The 24,084-nt window shown below is 43.2% G+C and overlaps 1 pseudogene; it reads left to right on the forward strand.

The window, feature by feature from the left end:
- The first annotated feature begins 13,753 nt into the window (after positions 1-13,753).
- Positions 13,754-21,401, forward strand: LOC141245679 (cytochrome c oxidase subunit 5B, mitochondrial-like; annotated as a pseudogene).
- Positions 21,402-24,084: the final 2,683 nt, after the last annotated feature.

Below are 24,084 nucleotides of genomic sequence, written 5' to 3' on the forward strand. Positions count from 1 at the left end.
TGTATGGGAGGTATGGCTGTATGGGAGGTATGGCTGTATAGGAGGTATGGCTGTATGGGAGGTATGGCTGTATAGAAGGTATGGCTGTATGGGAGGTATGGCGGTATGGGAGGTATGGCTGTATGGGAGGTATGGCGGTATGGGAGGTATGGCGGTATGGGAGGTATGGCAGTATGGGAGGTGTGGCTGTATGGGAGGTGTGGCTGTATGGGAGGTGTGGCTGTATGGGAGGTGTGGCTGTATGGGAGGTATGGCTGTATGGGAGGTATGGCTGTAAGTATATCAGTGACTTCATGGATGGAGCATAATATAAAATATTTAACATCAAACCTATTTTCAACCAAACAGTAATCTGATTTCAGGAGACCCCTCAGGTTTACAAATAAAGCCACATTATCTGGTGAATACATTAGAGAATATAGCGGGCACTTTCCATTTCATTTCTTACGCAGAAGATCAAATGATTCTTAGGCTCCTCATGCTTCATCTCCTACACAAGATATAAAATATTTAAAGGGGTTGTCTGGTTCAAATCCATAAGTCTGTAGTCACTCTGTTTGACTGCTGACTTATGAATTCCCCCAGAGCCCGCACTGTGTGCTGTGAGGATCCGCTGGTTTCTGATCCGGGACCTGACGGTATATACAGTACAGACCAAAAGTTTGGACACACCTTCTCATTTAAAGATTTTTCTGTATTTTCATGACTATGAAAATTGTACATTCACACTGAAGGCATCAAAACTATGAATTAACACATGTAGAATTATATACTTAACAAAAAAGTGTGAAAAAACTGAAAATATGTCTTATATTCTAGGTTCTTCAAAGTAGCCACATTTTGCTTTGATGACTGCTTTGCACACTCTTGGCATTCTCTTGATGAGCTTCAAGAGGTAGTCACCGGAAATGGTTTTCACTTCCCAGGTCTGCCCTGTCAGGTTTAATAAGTGGGATTTCTTCCCTTATAAATGGGGTTGGGACCATCAGTTGTGTTGTGCAGAAGTCTGGTGGATACACAGCTGATAGTCCTACTGAATAGACTGTTAGAAATTGTATTATGGCAAGAAAAAAGCAGCGAAGTAAAGAAAAATGAGTGGCCATCATTACTTTAAGAAATGAAGGTCAGTCAGTCTGAAAAATTGAGCAAACTTTGAAATTGTCCCCAAGTGCAGTTGCAAAAACCATCAAGCGCTACAAAGAAACTGGCTCACATGAGGACCGCCCCAGGAAAGGAAGACCAAGAGTCACCTCTGCTTCTAAGGATAAGTTTATCCGAGTCACCAGCCTCAGAAATCGCAGGTTAACAGCAGCTCAGATTAGAGACCAGGTCAATGCCACACAGAGTTCTAGCAGCAGACACATCTCTACAACAACTGTTAAGAGGAGACTTTGTGCAGCAGGCCTTCATGGTAAAATAGCTGCTAGGAAACCACTGCTAAGGACAGGCAACAAGCAGAAGAGACTTGTTTGGGCTAAAGAACAAAAGGAATGTACATTAGACCAGTGGAAATCTGAGCTTTGGTTTGATGAGTCCAAATTTGAGATCTTTGGTTCCAACCACCATGTCTTTGTGCGACGCAGAAAAGGTGAACGGATGGACTCTACATGCCTGGTTCCCACCGTGAAGCATGGAGGAGGAGGTGTGATGGTGTGGGGGTGCTTTGCTGGTGACACTGTTGGGGATTTATTCAAAATTGAAGGCATACTGAACCAGCATGGCTACCACAGCATCTTGCAACGGCATGCTATTCCATCAGGTTTGCGTTTAGTTGGACCATCATTTATTTTTTAACAGGACAATGACCCCAAACACACCTCTAGGCTGTGTAAGGGCTATTTGACCAAGAGGGAGAGTGATGGGGTGCTACGCCAGATGATCTGGCCTTTACAGTCACCAGACCTGAACCCAATCGAGACGGTTTGGGGTGAGCTGGACCGCAGAGTGAAGGCAAAAGGGCCAACAAGTGCTAAGCATCTCTGGGAACTCCTTCAAGATTGTTGGAAGACCATTTCCGGTGACTACCTCTTGAAGCTCATCAAGAGAATGCCAAGAGTGTGGAAAGCAGTCATCAAAGCAAAAGGTGGCTATTTTGAAGAACCTAGAATATAAGACATATTTTCAGTTGTTTCACACTTTTTTGTTAAGTATATAATTCTACATGTGTTAATTCATAGTTTTGATGCCTTCAGTGTGAATGTACAATTTTCATAGTCATGAAAATACAGAAAAATCTTTAAATGAGAAGGTGTGTCCAAACTTTTTTGTCTGTACTGTATGTGTAATACATACTCCTGGCCAGGGTCCATCTTGTGGGCATCACCTCGCTCCATACACTTGCATAGAGCAAGGCCGTGCTATGACAGAGGTTGTGGTCATCTAGAGGGTGTGGCCTCGCTCCATACACTTGCATAGAGCAAGGCCGTGCTACGACAGTGGTTGTGGTCATCTAGAGGGTGTGGCCTCGCTCCATACACTTGCATAGAGCAAGGCCATGCTACGACAGTGGTTGTGGTCATCTAGAGCAGGGGTCCTAAAACTACGGCCCGCGGGCCACATGCGGCCCGCGGAGGACTTTTATCCGGCCCGCCGGGCTATGGGCGGAGGAGAGGGGAGCCGTGTCAGCGCCCACCCTTCTCCCCCGCTTGCTCAGGGCCCCGGCAGGCGGATACTTACCTGTCCCCATGCCTCTGCAGATCTGCTGTCTTCCTGCTCTGCGCTTCCTGTGACGTCTCAGGTCAGAGGGTGCGGTGACGTCTTTACACCGCGCCCTCCCGAGTGTCGTCACAGGCAGCGCAGAGCGGGCTGCCGCCGCCGCGACGCTGGAGTCCAGACCAGAGTAGAGCAGCGGTAGCAAGTGAGAAGTGAGGTGAGTATTGGATTTTTTTTTTTTTATGTATGGAGGCATAGGTCATTATATGGAGGGGTGACATCCTGCAAGGGGTATAATATGGGGGGGGTGACATCCTGCATGGGGCATCATATGGGGGGTGATATCCTGCATGGGGCATTATATGGGGGGGGGGGTGACATGCTGCATGTGGCATTATATGGGGGGTGACATGCTGCATGGGGCATTATATGGGGGGGTGACATGCTGCATGGTGCATTATATGGGGGGGTGACATGCTGCATGGGGCATTATATGGGGGGGTGACATGCTGCATGGGGCATTATATGGGGGGGTGACATGCTGCATGGGGCATTATATGGGGGGGTGACATGCTGCATGGGGCATTATATGGGGGGGTGACATGGGGCATTATACGGGGGTGTGTGACATGCTGCATGGGGCATTATAAAGACAGGGGAGTGATATCCTGCATGGGGCATTATATGGGGGGTGACATCCTGCATGGGGCATTATATGGGGGGTGACATCCTGCATGGGGCATTATATGGGGGGTGACATCCTGCATGGGGCATTATATGGGGGGTGACATCCTGCATGGGGCTTTATATGGGGGGGAAAGGGACATCCTGCATGGGGCATTATATGGGGGGAAAGGGACATCCTGCATGGGGCATAATATGGGGGGAAAGGGACATCCTGCATGGGGCATAATATGGGGGGAGGTGACATGCTGCATGGAGCATAATATGGGGGGGTGACATGCTGCATGGGGCATAATATGGGGGGGTGACATGCTGCATGGGGCATTATATGGGGGGGGTGACATGCTGCATGGGGCATTATATGGGGGGTGGCATCCAGCATGGGGCATTATAAGGGGGGAACAGCCTGCATGGGGCATTATAAGGGGTGGAACAGCCTGCATATTGCATTATAAGGGGGAAACAGCCTGCCTATTGGGAACATTTACCTGCCCATTGAGGACCTATGCTGCCTATTGGGGATATTTACCTGCCTATTGGGGATATTTACCTGCCTATTGGGGACATTTACCTGCCTATTGGGGACCTATGCTGCCTATTGGGTACATTTACCTGCCTATTGGGGACCTATGGTGCCTATTGGGTACATTTACCTGCCTATTGAGGACCTATGCTGCCTATTGGGGATATTTATCTGCCTATTGGGGATATTTACCTGCCTATTGAGGACCTATGCTGCCTATTGGGGATATTTACCTGCCTATTGGGGATATTTACCTGCCTATTGAGGACTTATGCTGCCTATTGGGGATATTTACCTGCCTATTGGGGATATTTACCTGCCTATTGAGGACCAATGCTGCCTATTGGGGATATTTACCTGCCTATTGGGGATATTTACCTGCCTATTGGGGACCTATGCTGCCTATTGGGGATATTTACCTGCCTATTGAGGACATATGCTGCCTATTGGGTACAGTTACCTACCTATTGAAATACCGGTTGATTTAACTTTACTTGTTCTTCATTTTAAATATTGTATTTGTTCCTGTATTGTTTTTTTTACTACAATATAAGATATGTGCAGTGTGCATAGGAATGTGTTTATAGTTTTTTTTAAAAACAATATTCCGGCCCTCCAATGGTCTGAGGGACCGTGAACTGGCCCCCTGTTTAAAAGTTTGAGGACCCCTGATCTAGAGGGTGTGGCCTCGCTCCATACACTTGCATAGAGCAAGGCCGTGCTATGACAGTGGTTGTGGTCATCTAGAGGGTGTGGCCTCGCTCCATACACTTGCATAGAACAAGGCCGTGCTACGACAGTGGTTGTGGTCATCTAGAGGGTGTGGCCTCGCTCCATACACTTGCATAGAGCGAGTCCGTGCTACGACAGTGGTTGTGGTCATCTAGAGGGTGTGGCCTCGCTCCATACACTTGCATAGAGCAAGGCCGTGCTATGACAGTGGTTGTGGTCATCTAGAGGGTGTGGCCTCGCTCCATACACTTGCATAGAGCAAGGCCATGCTACGACAGTGGTTGTGGTCATCTAGAGGGCGTGGCCTCGCTCCATACAATTGTATGGAAGTGAGGCCACGCCCACTGGCCAGGCCATAGCCATGAGTATATATAACACATGCGTACCCTCCTTTGCTGCCATATAAGGTGTCACCATGACTTCAGGCAAAATTTATGTGTCCTGATATAGTGTAAAGGGTACACGTTGATTATAGAGGTTTTTTTTTCCCCCAGAGTAATTTAGGTGGCCCCCTTCTCTTGTTACCTATGACCTTTTGTGCTGGAAGGTGAAATAGTACCTATAGAAATAGTACCTACAGCATAGCACTTTAGTTGGGCTAAACTGTACAGCATAGTAATTTAATGGTGATAACATTGGGCATTAGTCCATTATTTTAAATTTGGCTGCTTGGAGTTGACCCTTCAAAGCTAAATAGGTAGTTTGTATTCTGTCTTTTTATGGGGTGTTATGTTTGTATGTTTTAAGACTTGTATCAATAAAATTATGCTTTTTTTACCCTCCGGTCGTGGCTCAGAAACCAGCGAATCCCCACAGCGCACAGTACGGACTATGGGGGGTGCATTATACTATATGGAGGACTATGAATAACAAAATAAAAAATGAATTTGGCACTCCAAGTATATGTGAAAATAATGTGTTTCTTATACAGGTTCCTCTGTGTGCATAAATTAACATTTCGACCTATATCTGGCCTTCTTCAGTACAATCTGGAGTTCAGCAACATGTCTATGTGGGATGGAAACATATGACCAGGGAGACAAGATGCGCTGTATGCAGATGGTGTTAAAGGGCGCAGGAGTATCGCACAAAAGTGTTTGGCGATGGCGCTCACTGACATATTAATAGCAATAGATTCACTAGGTACATTTTAGGAAAAAATGCACCTGCACCATATTATGGCCCAAAAATGGGGGTGAATGTTTAATTCCACTCCAAATAATCAATGTATAGCAATCAGACAAATAGGAATTTTTGGCAAAAAAGTTAAACACTTTATTAGACGATCATATAAAATACACACACATGATTAATAAAGGATGACAACCACACACCCATAACTGAGTGACATATGCATGAAATATCATTAATGTAAACCATATACAGTGCTCAAAAGTTTACATCACTCGGCAGAATTTTTCCTTTCTTGGCCTTGTTTCAGAGAATATGAATGATAACAAAAAACTTTTTCTCTACTCATGATTATTGGTTGGGTGAAGCCATTTATTGTCAAACTACTGTGATTTTTCTTTTTAAATCTTAATGACAACCAAAAACATCCAAATGACCCTGATCAAAAGTTCACATACCCCAGTTCTTAATACCGTGTATTGCCCCCTCTAACATCAATGACAGCTTGAAGTCTTTTGTGGTAGTTGTTGATGAGGTTCTTTTTTTTCTCAGATGGTAAAAAGCCTCCAGTTCCTGTAAATTCCTGGGCTGTCTAGCATGAACTGCGCGCTTGAGATCTCCCCAGAGTGGCTCAATGATATTGAGGTCAGGAGACTGAGATGGCCACTCCAGAACCTTCACTTTGTTTTGCTGTAGACAATGACAGGTCGACTTGGCCTTGTGTTTTGGATCGTTGTCATGTTGGAATTTCCAAGTAGGTCCCATGCGCAGCTTCCAGGCTGATGAGTGCAAATTTGCCTCCAGCTTTTGCTGATAACGTGCTGCATTCATCTTTCCTTCAACTTTTACCAAGTTTCCTGTGCCTTTGTAGCTCACACATCCCCAAGACATCAGCGATCCACCTCTGTGCTTTATTGTAGGAATGGTGTTCTTTTCATCATAGGCCTTGTTGACCTCTCTCCAAATGTAACGTTTATGGTTGTGGCCAAAAAGTTCAATTTTGGTCTCATCACTCCAAATTACCTTGTTCCAGAAGTTTTGAGGCTTCTCGCTGTGCTGTTTGCCGTATTGTAGGCCAGATACTTTGTGGCATTTGCGCAGTAATGGCTTTCTCCTGGCGACTCGACCATGCAGCCTATTCTTCTTCAAGAACCTCCTTATTGTGCATTTTGAAACAGCCACACCGCTAGTTTTCAGAGAGTGCTGAATTTCAGTTGATGTTATTTGTGGGTTTTTCTTTGCATCCTGAACAATTTTCCTGGCAGTTGTGGCCGCAATTTTTGTTGGTCTACCTGACCGTCTACCTACGCTTTTACAGAGCCCCTGATTTTCCATTTGTTAATTAAAATTTGAACGCTGCTGACTGGCATTATCAATTCCTTGGATATCTTTTTGTATCCCTTTCCTGTGTTATACAGTTCAACTACCTTTTCCCGTAGATCCATTGACAATTCTTATGCTTTCCCCATGACTCCAGAAACGTCAGTGGCTGGATGAAAGATGCAAGGGTCTGTCTGGATCCCAGAAACTCACTCAGCTTTTATGCACACACACTGATTATAAGCAAACAAGTCACATGTGAGGATGTTACCTTTAGTAGCCATTCAAACCCATTTGTGTCAAATTCTGTGCATGTTATCAGGCCAAAATCACCAGGGTATGTGAACTTATGATCAGCGTCATTTGGATGTTTTTGGTTGTCATTAAGATTTAGAAAGAGAAAACACAGTAGTCTAACAATAAATGGCTTCACCCAACCAATAACCATGAGTGAAGAAATAGTTTTTTGTTCTCATTCATATTCTCAGAAACAAGGCCAAGAAAGGAAAAATTCTGCCATGGTATGTAAACTTTTGAGCACAACTGTTGGTCTCAATGGAAGAAAGTACAACAATAATTCTGTGGCGGTGAAGATATGTAGTGGGTGTGATCTATAGCATAATTGTAGATATCACTATGGACATATAGATTCCACACCCAGGAACACCCTTAATTGTAGTTATCAATTAGTCATACCCCTAATATTGCACTCTTACCCATATAGAGCCATGTATATTTCTGTATTTGTCACTATAGATATTATCATTAATATGCCATAAATAAGAAACAATCTTAATATCCTTCTAATATCGCATAATGTGGTCTCTCCACTGTGCTGTATACAGTTAATACAATGCTCCTGTGCACCATCTTGTGGCCTTTTTTGAGTATTACGCTCCCACTATGCACAGTGTTCATTTCTCTCAACTATGAATGCTAGACTACTTTTGCAGATCGACCCGGCAGCACGCATGCACATCTGGTTCTTCGTCTCAACCCAGTTTGTGACACGGCCGGTCACGTGACACCAGTGTTGGCAAGCTCCTGGATGTCACCAGTTTGCGCATGCACCAATACACGCCGCGTCCCTCTCCTATTTGCTAGTGCTGCATTGTTATACTCCCTCTTCCTATAATGATGCCACCCCCTGATGAAGACATTGTCAAAATGCGTGTTCTGGTCAGCGCATCGCAAGGGAGCTCCTGCTGTGAACCAAGTATGTGCTAAACTAATTTTTTCCCATCCATCCTGAGTGTATGCTGACTATTTGACCATGCAATATATGGGAATATCTTTACCTTTTACTCCAATCTTGTATACTTGACCATTATTTAGTCACCATACACACTGTATCTTATGATTGCATCATTAATATTATATATGTATTTTTATACATATTTCCTTATATATATTTCTGATGATGGTTACGTTCAATATACTATATTTGTGATTTTCTACTAAGCACAGAGTCTCCTTTACATTTTCATATACACTATTTTTATTTATGATGTTTTCTGTTTTTTGTATGTCCACTACACCTTTCTACTTGATCAATACAGTTAATCTTTTATGACATTTATTTATGACTCGCTATATTGACTTAATTATTGTTTTTTTGTGTCCCTTCTATCCATTGCAAAAAATAGTATACAATTTATTAATTTTACTCACTTATATAGTGCCAGTAATTCCAAAGCGCTTTACAGATATTATCATCACTGTCCCCATTGGGGCTCACAATCTAAACTCTCTATTGGTCTGTCTTTGAAGTGTGGGAGGAAATCAACGCACCCACGGGGAGAATATACAAACTGCTTGCAGATGTTGTCTTTTTAAGATATTTTACAATGCTATTAAGATATTTTATTTTTTAATTTATTAATAGTAATTTTATTTGTTATAAAATCGCTTTGTAGAAACATGTACATTTTAAAACACTTGTGTATCATTTTTCCAGCCCACCCTCAATAAACAGGAAAAGGTGGAGAAAGAAAGCAGAAAAGGGAATGGGTTAAAAAAAAACTAGGGAGGGGAGAGGGCAGGAAGATTTGATGACTTTAATAGACTTATTATATACCAGTCAGGCGCATCCTTTTAGCATAAAAACATAAATAATGTGTACGTTAACAAATGTCTATATATGATGTGAACATTGTCTTACTGGTCAGGTCCCATAGAAACATCAAACATGAGGGGTATACCTGCCATAGAAGGAGCCTGTCTGCAGACAGATGCCATTAGCCTGCAGGCAGAGGAGTCATTTGTAGATAAATACTATATTAAACATGTGCAGCAATCTAATTGGAAGAGCGGCTGCAGGGAGAAAATAAAGTTACACTCTCCCTGCAGCCGCTCCCTTCCAGTCATCAGGGCTCGGACAGTGAAGAGTCAGTGATCTCTACACACTGAGTGCTCTGTAATCACATCCACCGCTCCGACATCCATAGAGCAGGATGTCAATGAGAAAGAAGGGAGAGATTACAGCTCGCTCACAGTGTAGTGATCGCTGACTGCTCACTGCCCGGTGCTGCCCCAGAACAGGAAACAAGCGGCTGCAGGGAGAATACAACTTCATTTTTCCCCACTTCCAATTAGATGACCCACATTGTATAAAACAGCTTTTATCTGCAGATTTATATTTTTGCAGAGAGGTTTCTTTTAAGACTCTAAAGTTATAAATCTGTTATACAGCTCGTCCCAATCATATAATGTGAGCAGTTCTGTTCCCATCTCTGTGTATACACTGTGTAATGTGAATGTATTGTGCTCTGTGAACTGTATATGGGGCACAGAGAATGATACTTGCCACATGATGACCAGTAACGGATGATGTAATCCAGTCAATCCAGCAAAAATGATAAAAGGGGAAATGGGGGAGGGTACAAATGTGAAGGAAAGGGAAAAATATGACAAAACACTGCGCTTCTAAGGCTAAGAACTCTCCAGATGCTCCTTGTAGACAAGTCGCTGCCGTCGCTCTCTCCCAACTGTCACCTGAGATACAAATGATAACATTACAGATGCCAGGAGCGACCAGTAACTGCCAATCACCTGCAGTCACATGACCTCCTCACTGCAGCCAGCACATTCCTCTTACATGGGAAACCTTCCAGTAAAGATTTAGCCGCGATTCACCAAGACCGGCCGTTCTCATGCCGGAACGTGCTGGTTTCTGGCCCTTAGTCTGACATTTATTGGTTAGACATTGTGCCTGCATGAGCTCCTGAGTCTGTTTTGGGCATTTGCAGTAACTGGGGCTAATACTGAGGTGATGGAGGTTTCCCTTTTGTCAAAGAATTATAGCAGAGTCTGGAGATTCATTAAATACAAACACTGTGGCCCGATTCATCATTTGTGATTTATTCAAGTCACTTTTCTTTTTTGTTTTGTGGCATTTACTAGTGTTTTTTTCATAAAATTCTTCAATATGGCATACGCGGTCAAGCACTGTCAGGAGGGGGGCTTATTGCAGAAGGGTCAGCAATTATAGACAGGGGCATAACTACAATAGGTGCAGGGGTTGCAATCACATCTGGACTCTAGAGCCTAGAGGGCCCAAAAAGTCCCTTTGGTTTGTATGAAAAGACCAATACTATTAAAGACTTGCAATAATTGGGGGCCCTGTTGGAGCTTTTACATTGGGGCCCATGAGCTTCAAGTTACTCCACTGATTATAGGAAGTATTGAGAAAGTGCAAGTTCAGCGAAGGTTCCTGAGTGAGTTAAAAAAAGGCCGAGCCTTGAGGATCAGTCAGATTGTTTGCAGAGGTAACAGCTCTTATCTAGTGAGAAAGCAGGCGGCAGGGAAGCTCTTAAAGGAAATCTGTGAGGTTGAAGAACACTATTGACCTGCAGATAGATGGTTGATCTGTTTTTGGATTGCTTTACTAATGAATCAGAATTTTTTCTGAAACTCTGAGTGCCGGATTTTTTCTTCTTTGAGAACATGGAGTGTTATCATATTCTGGCACCATATTTTTATAAAGAGTGACGTACATCCTACTTACATATTATAGGTTTCAGGTATATGATGATGACATTGATCACGTTACTGTACTTGGACCGCATGACCCCTCACATGGGGGGGGCACACAATCTGAACTGCCCGGGCCCTGGCCACCCTTAATCCACCCCTGGTAGCTGTGTCTTTCATATAGAAATGTACTGAGTTTTGGCTAAACTTACAGTTAGTTTCTTGCAGTGTGTTGCCAGCACTGTGACCTTGGAGATTGGACGCACCATTCGCTAGTGATGAGCAGCTTTTTTCTTATGCACAATAAAATTGCATTAATTTTATTTATTTATTATACCTTGCTGATATATTCATATTCCACAGCACTTTACATACATTATCATCGATGTCAGTATATCTTTGGAGTGTGGGAGGAAACCGGAGAACCCGGAGGAAACCCACGCAAACACAGGGAGAACATACAAACTCCTTGCAGATGCTGTCCTTGGTGGGATTTGCACGGCCAGTATAGCTCTGGATCGGCGTACACGACAGAGTGTTCAAGTTCCTGCCAATATCCAGCAACTTTGCACAGTCATTGATGAGAGGACCAACATTTCACAACCAACAACCTGATCAACTCTAAGCGAAGGAGATGTGTTTGCACCGCGTGAGGCAAATGGTGGTCACACCAGATACTGATTGGTTTTCTGAGATAATGACTTTTGTGTTTCCATTGGCTGTAAGCCATAATCATCAACATTAACAGAAATCAACACTTGAAATAGATCATTCTGTAATGACTCTATATAATGAGTTTCACTTTTTGTATTGAAGAACTGAAATGAATTAACTTTTTGATGATATTCTAATTTTGTGAAATGCACCTGTATATAAGAAGGAAGGATCCTGCTATAATTGAACTTTTGATATATTTTTTCTCATTTTACATACAGTTTAAATAATTTAATATTTTGATAAACTAGACTTTTTTTGGACACGACAATACTAAGTAAATGTTTTTTTTATTTCAACTTTGTATTTTCTTAATTTTTAAATAGGGAAAAGAGGCATCTAAATGGTTGACGACAACGATCGGAGCTAGCTCCAGCCAAAGCTGTCAGAGAAAGATGCCGGCTCTGTATCGCATACTGGGCATCTGCCACTTATGAAGGGCTCTCAGCTCCTCACCATTGCAGCCTATGGCTATGTGCCCACGATGCAGATTTGGTGCGTTTTTTGTGTGTTTTTTTTTTCCGTGTGGAAATGTAGCTGAAGCACATTGCACATCTCAGGATTTTTTCTGCTCGGATTTTAGGTGTGGAAAAAAACGCAGCATGTCCATTCTTTATGCGTTTCAGCATGCGGATTTGCCTATACAATGCATTTGAAAAACGCATGGCAAATCCGCAAGTAAAAATGCTTCAAAAGCGCGTGTAAAATCAGCATGCGTTTTTACTGCCAAGGACATGCAGAAATGCTGCGGAAAATTTCAGCTTCATTTCTGCACCGTGGGCACATAGCCTATCACTGGGCTCTGAGGTTTAGTTGGTGCAGAAAGGGGCAGCAGCAGAAACCCACAATAACAAACATCAAGAGCAGCGGCAGAGAGTCACCACTGGACCTGTGGAGGGTGAGTAGAGCGCATTTTGCTTGTTTTTTAAATAAACTGCAGCTGGGGAATAGAGGTCTTCCAAATCTGGAATACCCATTTAACCTCTGGAAGCCTCGGGGGTAAACAAATAATTCTCAGAAAATCCTTTTCACCAAAAGTCCTGGCAGCACCCCAGGCAAAAACTATAGTACCCCATTATAATAGTCCGCCCGGCACCACTGGGCTCTGTCCTGCGTCGTATCTCTCAGGCTTTGGCTATAAACAGAAATGACAAAACTATGTCTTTTTTGGAAGCGGAAAATCCAATGAGATTTTCCGGAGGAATTTGCGTTGCTTTTTCTGTTTGTTTTGGGGTTCTTTTCTTGAAGCGTTATTGAAGTATTTTCTCCTTATGGTCTTTTGCAGCCTGTGACAGTGTCGAGTTTGGAGAAGATTCCATGAGAATCCGCCTCACAGAAGTGACGTTAATTATTATTATTTTTTATTTTGTGCAGTGAGGTTTTTAATGTTTAGTCAGAAAAACTCTCAAAATAATTCACAATATGAACAGCCGTGTGGATATTCCACAGCAATGAATATGAGGAGTAGTCAGAGTATCTGAAGCAGTTTTTTACGTGGATTTTGGAGTGGATCTGACACAATATCCATGTAGAAAACTGTGTGTGAACTTCGCTCAAGGTAGATAATAAAGAGGTTGTCTCCACGTTGATCTTCAGCACCCCGATCCCCATCCTCCCGACTTCTGGTTGCCGGGTGGCTGATGCTGTCCTGCTTGATTGACAGGTCAGACATGTGGCAATGTAGCATTGCTGAACCCAAATGGTGCGCCCTCCGATGCTGACACATGAGGCATCTTTACCGCTGCAGCCCCGGAGAGTGCAGGGTACTAAATCCGGGCAGCCTCAAATCAGTGTGTACAAGCTCTATAGAAAACAGCTTGTAAGCGCTGCACTCCTAGCACAGCAGTGGCCGGTAACCTAGGCAACGAGCAGTAAACAAAACTAAAATTCCTCCTCTCCTTGAGAATGAAAAGGATTTTTTAAAAACAAGTAAATCACAAAGCTGCTGCTTTTTATAAACAATTCTTCCCATTGATGAGGTCACTTTTATTGGGCGGCTACTACTAGAGAACAAATGGCGTTTCCACCTGTCATTGACTCCCTTTACATGTGGTAATTAAGCACCAGCAATAACCCCGCGGGTACAGCACATTACGGCCATATACGGAGATGACACGGCCTCTCTGCTCGCTGCCTTGTTACGGTGCACCCCTCCGCTATGCGCTTGGTATGGTCCCGGGTATAAATGCGCACTGCCCCGCCCCCTGGACGCTGTAGTGGCAGCTGTCGGCTGTGAGGTGCAGCAGTCATGGCTTCTTGGAGGTTTCTCAGCTCGTCCGTCGCGCTGTGCCCCGGAGTGCAGGGACCGTGTGCCGCAGCCGACCATGCGTCAGAGCCATGAGCGCTGGAGGTGGGTATGACAGCCATGGTGGACAGTGGCCTCCTGTGTGTGGTGTGAGGACTGCTGTGTATTACTAGGTGTGAGGCTGGAGTGTGCGGTGTCCCCTGTGAAGGGCATAGGACGGGACAGTGTACGTGACTTTGCAGCAGTGTAGTAATGTGCGCCGCCCATCAGCACGTACTCACTGCTCCAGTGACAGCAGGTGACACCCAGGACTGTGACCTTGTGCACGGGGTCTGCCAAGCCCCTGCACAGGTTACACTTCCACTACTGTACCCTCTGTACAGACTGAATTGTCACACAGCTCTGCTGGCTATTGTCCTCTGTTATCAGCCACTTTCAGGTCACTTTGTTTTTTCTTTGTAGTATTCTTGCTATGATCTGTCCTTTTTGTGTCTTTTCTGTTTAGGTATCCCCACTGATGAGGAGTAGGCGACGGGCCTGGAGAGGAAAGTCCTGAACGCTTTGAAGAAGGGAGAGGTATATGACCTAATGAAGATAATTAAGACTGAAATGTACAACTGGGGACGCTAGAGTGCTACTCCCCTCCATTAGAGTGCTACTCCCCTCCATTAGAGTGCTACTCCCCTCCATTAGAGTGCTACTCCCCTCCATTAGAGTGCTACTCCCCTCCATTAGAGTGCTACTCCCCTCCATTAGAGTGCTACTCCCCTCCATTAGAGTGCGTCTAGGACCAGGCTGAGCCATGTTCACACACTTATATCTTACTCCTTGTGTTTACTGTTTGTTTTTGTTTTTTTTACAATTTTCTTGTATTGTGCCAAGTAGTGGACAAACCCTCCTTACTATATCCCTCAGTGTAAAATGGAAACAAACTCCCCTCCTGTGCGGGTGCCATTCTAGCAATGTGAGTGCTGGGTCTCCCTGGTCTCCCATGATATTTGTATACCGTGTGAGTGCTGCAGCCAGTCTGCTGCTAATGGGCCACTGTTCTCACACTTTCCTCTGATGTCCAAAGTTCATCTCCAGGAAGTGTGAGCGAAGCAGCCTGTTAGCGGCTGCTGATTATTCCATATGGGACCGGGAGACCTATTGCTGACACTGTTGGAACGACGCTGGTGTGAAACTGGAGTTTGTTTTATACCGGGTAATACAGCCTTTAAGAAAGGGGTTGTCAAGTCTTTGACAAACCTTTTAATATCCTTGTGTGTTTAGAGGAACAAACATTGGCTTTGCCCACTTCTCAAAGTTGTCTAAGCTGGCTGGGACACACATGTGTCAAGAAACTATTTGCTTTCAGCAACAAAAAGTTGTGCAAAAATGTAGCGAGATTCCAGGTTTTACAGTAGAAACCTGGTGACACTTGATGAGTCTGGGACAAAGTGAAACTGGCTGAAGAGGGGTCCCCGTCTTCAGATGCATCTGTAGGTCTTGTGCTTGTGATGTAAAGTTTGGGTCCTGGTGACATCCCCTATACTTTATTGGTGTAGCTGCTAGTCACACCCCGGTGTATATGGGGCATTATTAGTGACCTGCTAGACAGTCTAGCCACAGGGAACACACATCTGGTCACTTCTGTGTTCTGTAGTCATGCTTCCCAGGTCCTATTTCTTCGCGCTTTTTTATTTAATCCCTTATATAGCGCCTTTAATTCCGAAGCACTTTACCGACATTATCACTGACCCCATTGGGGCTCATAATCTAAATTCTCTATCAGTATGTCTTTGAAGTTTGGGAGTAAATTAGAGGAAACCCACGCAAACACAGGGAGAACATACAAACTCCTTGCAGATGTTGTCCTTGGTGGGATTTGAAGCCAGGACCCTATTACAGAGTGGGGAACTAGGAGAAACTGGATACTTTTTCCAGCGTATAAAACAGGATGGGATATGTAGTCTAGGAATGATGGCCGTATCCACAAATAGGCATGAGAAGAATTTTTTTATTATTATTATTTATTTATTTTACTATGACCTAAAAACTAACAGGCAGGTAGTTGCTAACTGTCTGTCTCTGCCAGCACAGAGCGGTCAGACTGCTCCTGCTGGCGATTCAGCGGCTTCCACGGACGTCTTGTCAACAGAGCAGCTTCTTCTCTTCTGCTCTGTTGACAGCCAGCTTCCTTTTCCCAAAGTAAAAATAAAATGGCCCTGGACAACCCATTTAATGATACTTTGGCAGCATCGTTTAATAACTTTGTTCTACCTTGTTTCTCACTGTGAAGGACTCCAAACATCTGTCATGTGGCAACAACTCAAGGGGTAATGCCACCAGATTACTTTTTTTACGTTCTTTCTCATGCACCCTCTCCACAGGTCCTCAGTGCATATGGATGTCATAAAGCAGAATGGGGTGCTAACCATGTACCCATCACTTTAGACATCATAGTGGGGAGGAAGGGTTTCTCCTGCTGTTGACATACTTGGCCTCCATTACATTGATCACTGCTGGCAGGAGTATTATAATAAGTTTGTCCTACGACAGCTTCTTTCCAGACCTTCTTATAAGATGGTGTTCTTGCTTCAACACACGGTAAATAGTGCAGGTCTGAGATTAGGCAATGTACTGTATAGCTGTGCATGGGATATATTGTGCTGATTTCAGTGGATCAACCATGTAAGTACAGCAGTGCCTATCATGAGTTTCAGGCCTTGTTCCAGTTATTCCTTTGTTTCCAGGAGAAGTAAAGCAAATGACCGACCTCTTATACAAATGTGGATTAAGGTCAAAGTCCATAATGAGTCCTTTGCAGGAATCTCTCAGTGTATCTGGATTCATGACAAGACATTGCTAAATTATTTTGTTCAGTGTCTTTAAATAAACATTTGTGTTCTTTACATATACAGGTGCATCTCACAAAATTAGAATATCATCAAAAATTTAATTTATTTCAGTTCTTCAATACAAAAGCTGAAACTGATATTATAGTCATTACAAACATAGTGATCTATTTCAAGTGTTTATTTCTTTTAATGTTGATGATTATGGCTTACAGCCAATGAAAACACAAAACTCATTATCTCAGTAAAGTAGAATAATTAATAAAAAACACCTGCAAAAGCTTCCTAAGCGTTTAAAAGGGTCCCTTAGTCTGTTTCAGTAGGCTCCACAATCATGGGGAAGACAGCTGACTTGACAGATGTCCAGAAGGCAGTCACTGACACAATCCACAAGGAGGATAAGCCACGAAAGGTCATTGCTAAAGAAGCTGGCTGTTCAGAGTGCTGAATCCAAGCATATTAATGGAAAGTTGAGTGGAACAAAAAAGTGTGTAGAAAAAGGTGCACAAGCAATCGGGATAACCGCAGCCTTGAAAGGCTTATTAACAAAAGGCCGTTCAAAAATTTTGGGGAGACTCACAAGGAGTGGACGGCTGCTGGAGTCATTGCTTTAAGAGCCACCACACACAGACGTATCCAGGACATGGGCTACAAGTGTCGCATTCCTTGTGTCAAGCCACTCATGACCAATAGACAACGCCAGAAGCGTCTTACCTGAGCCAAGGAGAAAAAGACCTGGATTGTAGCTCAGTGGTCCAAGGTGGTGTTTTCAGATGAAAGTAAATTTTGCATTTCATTTGGAAATCAAGGTCCCAGAGTCTGAAGGAAGAGTGGAGAGGCCACAATCCAAGCTACTTGAGGTCTAGTGTGGAGTTTCCACAATCAGTGATGGTTTGGGGAGCAATGTCATCTGTTCGTGTAGGGCCACTGTGTTTTATCAAGACCAAGGTCAGCGCAGCCGTCTACCAGGAAACTTTATTGCACTTCATGCTTCCCTCTGCTGATAAGATTTTTGGAGATGGAAATTTCATTCTCCTGCAGGACTTGGTACTTCTGGCAGTGTGGACAGGTGCCAATACCTGGTTTACAAACAGTATCACTATGCTTGATTGGCCAGCAAACTCGCCTGACCTTAACCCCATAGATTCTCTATGGGGTATTGTCAAGAGGAAACATTTTTCAAGCTGTTATAAAGTATTCTAATTTACTGAGATAATGAGTTTTGTGATTTCTTTGGCTGTAAGCCATAATCATCAACATTAACAGAAATCAACACTTGAAATAGATCACTGTTTGTAATGACTCTATATAATGAGTTTCACTTTTTGTATTGAAGAACTGAAATAAATACATTTTTTGATATTCTAATTCAGTGAGATGCACCAGTAAGTGGTATAACACTTACAACTCATTTTGTCTTTTTAAGGATCCTTTTAATGTCCTCAAGCCAAAATCCTATGCAGGAACCAAAGAGAATCCACACATTGTGCCATCAGTCAATAAGCAGAGACTTGTGGGCTGCATATGTAAGTTTCTTTGCTACACGTTTCATTTCAGTGTAAAACTTATAGAAAGGGTGATTAACCCCTGAAAGCTGTACAGATTTGTCATGAGCACATGTCACTTTGGGCTGTGTGCCAGATATGTACACCATGCCAATTAACCCATCAGATACCACAGTCAATCACAACAGCAGCATCTAAGTGGTTAAAAGGGAGAATACTCACTCTTTAACACTATCTGCTCATCGCGATTGTAATCGTGGGTGCCAATAGTTTGCATTGCACCCTGAGGTCATCAGATGACCTCGGGGTACAGTGGCCTGTTGGACCCTCTTTATGGCATTGTCTAACAGACTGAGTCAGTGAAAATCTAACAGGTCTCATGCACTGTATTGTGAGTACTGCGTGAGTACTGCAGTGTATGGGACCAGGAATTGGTGAGAAATGTTCATGTTCCACAGTGGTACTAGGTTAAAGTAAAAGGATTAAATAAAATGCATGTATTAAATAAAGTATAATTACTCTTAACTTTCCCACAAAGAAAAATCCCCCACCTAGCTCTTGTGGTAAATAAGTTTCAGCTTCTAGAATATGGCGATGCAAAAACAAATTAATGTTTGTAAAATATTGTTTTTAGTGTGCAGAAGTAGCAAAGCATAAAGAGCTAAAACTGGTATCCTTATAATCATACTGAACCAAACAATAAATCATTCTTACTACTAATAGCTTTTACCACACAGTGAACCACATAAAAATATATAAAACCAATAACTGAATTGCTGTTCTTTGTTTTTTTGTTCATCCTGCATCTGTGTAAAAAGTGATCAAAAGAATGTTCTGTATCCCAAAATGGTACTTAAAAAAGGATCAAACCCCTCCTGCAAAAATAAGCTCTCGTACAGCTCTTGGCCAGATAAGTTGTTGCTCTCAGAATGTAGACCAAAATTTTTTTTTTTATAAATCTGACATCGCTGTAAATGTATTGAACAGAATAATAAAGCAGTCTTATCACTTATACCACACGAAAATTGCGTAAAATTTAAAAACTATTTTACTGCTGTTTTTGTTCATTCTGATTCCCAATAATCTGAATAAGGCTCGGTTCACATTTATCCTGTGCTCTCCACTGAGCACTTGCGTCTGGGTTTCAGTGTAAATTCCCCAAAAAATGTGATTCAGATAGAACCCCCAACTGAACCACTTGCTATAATGAGGCAGGTGGTCACTTTGGACTCCATCTGGTCTGTGTTCCACCAAAGTCCCATCAGTTTAGGTGTCTTTTTAGCGCACAAGTGTGGGTGACCACTGTTCTGTGCATGTCTCAAGATGGATACCACCGGAACAGATGCCAAACTGAGTCCAAAGTGTCTCCACCTGCCTCATTATGGAGAGCGGTTGCATTGGGGGGTTTCATCTAAATCACATTTTTGTAGGATTTACACGGAAACTCCAGCGTAAGTGCTTAGTGTAGAACACAATAATATGATCCCAGCCTTCTATTGAAAACAAGGGATGTCCCCCAAAATATTACCAATAAAACACTAACTTAGACCTGAGTGGAGTTTTGTGCAGGATATCTGTCACTGGAAACATAGGGGGTCCCACATTACTGGTAGAACAAAGACTCTTGAAAAGCGACGGATCCCAACCCATCAAATAAAATCCAGTGAAATCTGTGCTTCCAAATTCCCCTCCTTCTGAGCCCCCCTATGCCTAAACCACAGTAAGCGGCCACATGTTTGGCATTATTGTAGCTGGGAGAGTGCACTTAACAATTTACGGGGTGTATGTCTCCATAAGCTCAAGCTGGGCACAATATATGGGGCTACTACACTGTATGGGGGCACAATGTATGGGCATTTAAGTGGCAGATTTGCAATTCTCAAGGGGAAAAAAGCCTGGCGTGTATGTTGCAAAGCAAACTCCTGTGGGCCAAAATAGTTACTGCAGCTGTAGATGAATTCATTGAAAGGTACAATTTCTAAAATGGGGTCATTTTGTGCGTTTTTCTATTGACACCTTCGGGGTTCCGCAAATGTCACCTGCAAAACTTGTGCACCAAATAGCGCTCCTTCCTTCTCAGCCCTGACGTGTGGCCTAACAGTAACTTCTGATGACATATGGGGCATTGCTGCATTTGGGAGAAATTGCTCAATAAATTATGGGGTCCAGTTTCACCTAATAACCCTTGTGTAAATGACAAACTTTCAGCTAATAAAAAATGTACAGTTCTACCACTAAAATGTTAGTTCCATGTCCCCATATCGCAAAATTCTGTGAGGCACCTGTGGGTTCAAAATACTCACTACACCCCTAGATGAATTCCTTAGGCAGTGGAGTTTCCAATATGGGGTCACTGGGGGGGTGTTCTGGCATTTCAGGGGCTTGGCTAATGGAGTCCACAATCTATTAAAACAAAGTCTGCGTTTTAAAAGCCAAGTAGCGCTCCTTCCCATCCGATCCCTCCGTGTGCTCAAATAGCAGTTTACACCCCCATATGGGGTACTACCACGTTTAGATATACTGGTCATACACACATCTAGAATAATGTACAAGACCATAAACTCACAGAAATCCGCTCAAAGGGATTGAATCTAGAAAACTGGTATAAAATACAAAAAAATATACTGTATAATTCCAATGGCCCTGCAATCACTCTTTACCTATTTATAGAAGTCCATATATTCCAGCCGCCTAAGCAATGCCTGTTCAGGTTCAGATAGTTGTGTATATTGTTGTTGAAAGTTCTAAGAGAAAATGCCATTATTTTTTAAAATGGTGGATATTGCAGCAGCATGATGAAGTCTGGCACCAATGTGAATTTTAAAGGACTCAGTTTGTAGTTGTACAATAAATTCAAGCACTGAAACATAACCTTTTATCATTTTCTTTCTTCCAGGTGAAGAAGATAATTCTCAAGTTATCTGGTTCTGGGCCCATGATGGGCAGGTAAATCGCTGCCCACAGTGTGGCTCTCACTACAAGGTTGTCCTTTATGAGCTTCCACACTGAAGAGGACTTGTATTACTATTGACAGCCATATGTTAAAAAGTTAAAAAATCTTTTATTAAATACTTGATATATTGTAATGTGTTTTATTTTCATTAGCATTGGTCGTGCATACAGAACAATACTTAAAAAAGCTAACGTTCTCCCATCCTTTGAATTGGAGTTGACAAAGGTCTGTAAGAATTTGGCAGTTTGGATGGGCAAGATGCGTTCTGTGGTCTGGATCTCCACTCTGGCTTCCACTAGTGGCTTCTGCAGGATAAATTATAGGAGTGGTTCGAAACTAATAAGGATTTTAATCCTAAATGTCTTTCTATTGTACTAATCTAATCGCTCTTCTAATTGACTTTAAGAAGTCACTGCTGTTCCCTCTTTAGTTTAACTTTTTTTTTTACCTACTTTGTTTTGATGACATTTTTTGAGAATCCCCAGAATCTCCTGGTTATCTGGGAGCCTTGGCTTGGTCACTGCCGCAGCCCCTGTCTCCACCCTGAAACACGGAGTCATCATTGACATCAGTTTCAGGGGTAGGGTTATTCCCTGCTGTACAGAGCATGTGACGGTTGTCCATTCTGACTCTGTATGAGCTTCCTTGTCACTGTGTAGTACTTTCAATGCACACAGTGTGCTCCCTCGCTAGCCCTAATGGGAAGAGACTAGCCGACAAGAGTGCACTTGGTGTGCATTGTAAGGTGAGGGGACATGCAGAGTACAGCAGGGACTGCCCACCCCCTGAAGCGGATGTCACTGACTCTTCATTTCAGGGTGGAGATAAACTGTTAAATTGTAAATAAAAACTCCCTTTTAGATAAGCTATTAGAATCTTACTACATAAAGATCTTAATGTTGAGGTGAGTCCGAGAAAAGAATCAGCTGACGGTGGAGTCATGTTGTAGATGATAAAAGGGAGTGTTTTCCTATTGAATTTTTAAACGGCTTAACCCTGTCAGCCATGCCAAGTCGTTGCCTTATCCTTAAAGGGATCGAGCCACCATAAAGAATACAGTTAACCAACCAGAAAAGGTGGAAATAATTTAGTTATTTAGTGATTCAAAATTATGCTTCATTCAAAAGATACCAAGCTTTTTTATTTTTTGAATTCTGCTTTCTGGCGCCCCCTGGCGTTGTTCCATTCCGTTTTGGTAGTGGGTGATCAGCTGGTCGCGTTTGCACAGTGCCTGTCATAAGAGCCCCCCCCAAGTCCACACCCGCAGTGTGCACAATGTATTCTGTCACAAGTCTGACAGTCTGCTGTAAGCACAGTGTGTGATTCACCCCCTCCCCCTGCACTCACAGCTCCCCTCCCGGTGAGATGGTTCTGCTTCACAGCCTAAGCGCAGAAGGTGTGTCTCTGCTATTGTGCTTACAAGTCTGTGATGTGAGGAAGAACCATCTCACTGGGAGGGGAGCTGTGAGTGCAGGGGGAGGGGGTGAATCACAGACACTGTGCTTACAGCAGACTGTCAGACTTGTGACAGAATACATTGTGCACACTGCAGTTGGGGGGGCTCTTATGACAGGAACTGCAAACTCGACCAGCTGATCACCCACTACCAGGACATATTGGAATAAAGTCAGGGGGCGCCAGAGAGCAGAATTCAAAAAAATGAAAGCTTGGTATCTTTTGAATGGAGCATAATTTTGAATCACTATAAATTACAAAACCATTTATTTCTCCCTTTTCTGGTTGGTTAACTGTATTCTTTATGGTGGCAGAACCCCTTTACCCCCGAGGGTGGTTTGCACGATAATGACTAGGCAAATTTTTACAATTCTGACCACTGTCACTTTATGAGGTAATTACTCAAACGCTTCAACGGATCCCCCTGATTCTGAGAATGTTTATTTTTTCGTGACATATTGTACTTCATCATAGTGGTAAAATTCCTTCGATATCACTTGCGTTTATTTGTGAAAAGCTCGGAAAATTTAGCAATTTTCAAAATTAATTTTTATGCCGTTACATCAGAGAGATGTCACACAAAATAGTTAATAAATAACATTGCCCACATGTCTACTTTACATCAGCACAATTTTGGAACCAACATTTTTTTTATTTTTTATTAGGGAGCTATAAGGGTTAAAAGTTGACCAGCGATTTCTAATTTTTAAAACAAAATTTGCAAAACCATTTTTTTTTTTAAGGGACCACATCACATTTGAAGCGACTATAAGGGGCTTTTATGACAGAAAATACCCAAAAGTGACATAATTCTAAAAACTGCACCCCTCAAGATTCTCAAAACCACATTCAAGAAGTTTATTAACTCTTCAGGTGCTTCACAGGAATTTTTGGAATGGGGAAGAAAAAAATGAATATTTACCAGTACGTCCATCATAACAGCACGACATGAGTTAAGTCCTCTGTTCCTCTAGGGACAGGAAACGCATGAGAGGTTAAAAGCCCCCCCCCCCCCCCCCCCATCACACCCTCAGTGTTTTTTCTGTCCCTAGCAGGAGAGGACACTATGGAGAGGTTCTCCGAAGATGGAAGTTACGTGAGAGCCAGGGGGATTGGGGGGGTCTGAGAACTCTCCCCTTCCTTCGGTCCAGAGGCTCCATGCTGATACCCCTTTGCGGGGTCCCTCAGCCAGAAGACCGCCGCTTGCCGCTGTATCCCCCGGACAAGCTGAGCGTTGCGCTATCCCACCGGCTGAAAGGCCGGCGTGCGCTCCACGGAGGAGCGCGGTGTATGGCTTCCGGCGGGAGGCGGAGTCATCAGGGCAAACATCCGCTTTGGAGCCGGCGTGCGTTCCAGGGTGG

The sequence above is a fragment of the Phyllobates terribilis genome, unplaced genomic scaffold, assembly GCF_046119375.1.
Source record: "Phyllobates terribilis strain yellow unplaced genomic scaffold, ASM4611937v1 Scaffold_2105__1_contigs__length_166597, whole genome shotgun sequence".
Taxonomy (NCBI): domain Eukaryota; kingdom Metazoa; phylum Chordata; class Amphibia; order Anura; family Dendrobatidae; genus Phyllobates; species Phyllobates terribilis.